Raw genomic sequence first — 2,335 nt, 5'->3', positions numbered from 1 at the left:
AGGCAGAGGAACAGGAGATCAAATTGCCAACATCTGCTGGATCATGGAAAAAGCAAGAGAGTTCCAGAAAAACATCTATTTCTGCTTTATTGACTATGCCAAAGCCTTTGACTGTGTGGATCACAATCAACTGTGGACAATTCTGAAAGAGATGGGAATACCAGGCCACCTGACCTGCCTCTTGAGAAACCTGTATGCAGGTCAGGAAGCAACAGTTAGAACTGGACATGGAACAACAGACTGGTTCCAAATAGGAAAAGGATTACGTCAAGGCTGTATATTGTCGCCCTGTTTATTTAACTCATACGCAGTGTACATCATGAGAAACGCTGAACTGGAAGAAACACAAGCTGGAATCAAGATTGCCGGGAGAAATATCAATAACCTCAGATATGCAGATGACACCACCCTTATGGCAGAAAGTGAAGAGGAACTCAAAAGCCTCTTGATGAAAGTGAAAGTGGAGAGTGAAAAAGTTGGCTTAAAGCTCAACATTCAGAAAACTAAGATCATGGCATCCGGTCCCACCACTTCATGGTAAACAGATGGGGAAACAGTGGAAACAGTGTCAGACTTTATTTTTGGGTGCTCCAAAATCACTGCAGATGGTGATTGCAGCCATGAAATTAAAAGATGCTTATTCCATTGAAGGAAAGTTATGTCCAACCTAGATAGCATATTCAAAAGCAGGGACATTATTGTGCCAACAAAGGTCCGTCTAGTCAGGGCTATGGTTTTTCCAATGGTCATGTATGGATATGAGAGTTGGACTGTGAAGAAAGCTGAGTGTCAAAGAACTGATGCTTTTGAACCATGGTGTTGGAGAAGACTCTTGAGAGTCCCTTGGACTGCAAGGAGATCCAACCAGCCCATTCTAAAGGAGATCAGTCTTGGGTGTTCTTTGGAAGGAATGATGCTAAAGCTGAAACTCCAGTACTTTGGCCACCTCATGAGAAGATTTGACTCATTGGAAAAGACCCTGATGCTGGGAAGGGTTGGGGGCAGGAGGAGAAGGGGATGACAGAGGATGAGATGGCTGGATGGCATCACTGACTCGATGGACGTGAGTCTGAGTGAACTCCCGGAGTTGGTGATGGACAGGGAGGCCTGGCATGTTGTGATTCATGGCGTCACAAAGAGTCAGACAGGACAGCGACTGAGCGACTGAACTGAACTGAATTGAGGCTCCAATAGGCCTGGGGCTGTATGCTCAGGGTCATCAAGTAGTTAACACCTGTTTGGTGAGAGGTATTCATAGCAGTAAAACAATACAGGAAACGTGCCTTTGATAGTGTTATCTACGTACTTCAGAGAGGAGCTAAAGCAGAGAACGGGGGAGCGGGGAGTGGCCTGTCCAAAGAAAGACCCCTAGAGTCCTGTAGATTAGTTTCTCAGAGTTATCTGAAATTGCTGTCTCCTGGGCTACAGTCCTCCTTTTGCCCCAAATAAAACTTGACTCATAACTCTCACCTTGTGCATTTCTTTTTTAGCCAACAATTCCTATTGGGTCTTTTGAGCCTATGAAATCACAAAGAAATGAAGGAGCTGTGGCAGAGTGAGGAAAGATGTCTGTCTTCAGAACCTAGGAATCTTGAGAAAAAAGAAAAAAAAAAAAACTTTCACAGACTTTTAGTGAAAGTTAAAGTGTTTGTTGTTCAGTGGTATCCAACGCTTTGTGACCCAACCGCATAGACTGTAGCCTGCCAGGATCCTCTGTCCATGAATTTTTCCAGGCAAGAATACTGGGGAGGGTAGCCATTCCCTTTTCCAGAGGAATCTTTCTGACTCAGGGATTGAACCTGGGTCTCCCACATTGCAGGCAAATTCTTTATCATCTAAACCACCAGGAAAGCTCCTTTAGGGATGGTGCAATGGCAACCCACTCCAGTACTCTTTCCTGGAAAATCCCATGGATGGAGGAGCCTGGTAGGCTGCAGTCCATGGGGTCCACGAAGAGTCGCACACAACTGAGCAACTTCACTTTCACTTTTCACTTTCATGCATTGGAGAGGGGAATGGCAACCCACTCCAGTGTTCTTGCCTGGAGAATCCCAGGGATGGGGGAGCCTGGTGGGCTGCTGTCTATGGGGTCACACAGAGTCGGACATGACTGAAGCGACTTAGCAGTAGCAGCAGCATATTGGCAGAGGGGTCAGAAAAAGACATTAGATAAGCTAAATTTTTAAAACTTCAGTGCTCAGATATCTGTCAAAATAACATATATTAAAAGATTAAGAAATAGTTTTTGGAATTGAGCTGATTATTTATTAAAAACAAAAACAAAACACTGCAGATATAATAGGATCTCTGAAAATTGGGTAAAAGTTATCTTGCA

This window comes from Bison bison, unplaced genomic scaffold (assembly GCF_000754665.1).
Source record: "Bison bison bison isolate TAMUID 2011002044 unplaced genomic scaffold, Bison_UMD1.0 scf7180017853322, whole genome shotgun sequence".
NCBI classification, from domain to species: domain Eukaryota; kingdom Metazoa; phylum Chordata; class Mammalia; order Artiodactyla; family Bovidae; genus Bison; species Bison bison.
Note: the sequence above shows the minus strand (reverse complement) of the source record.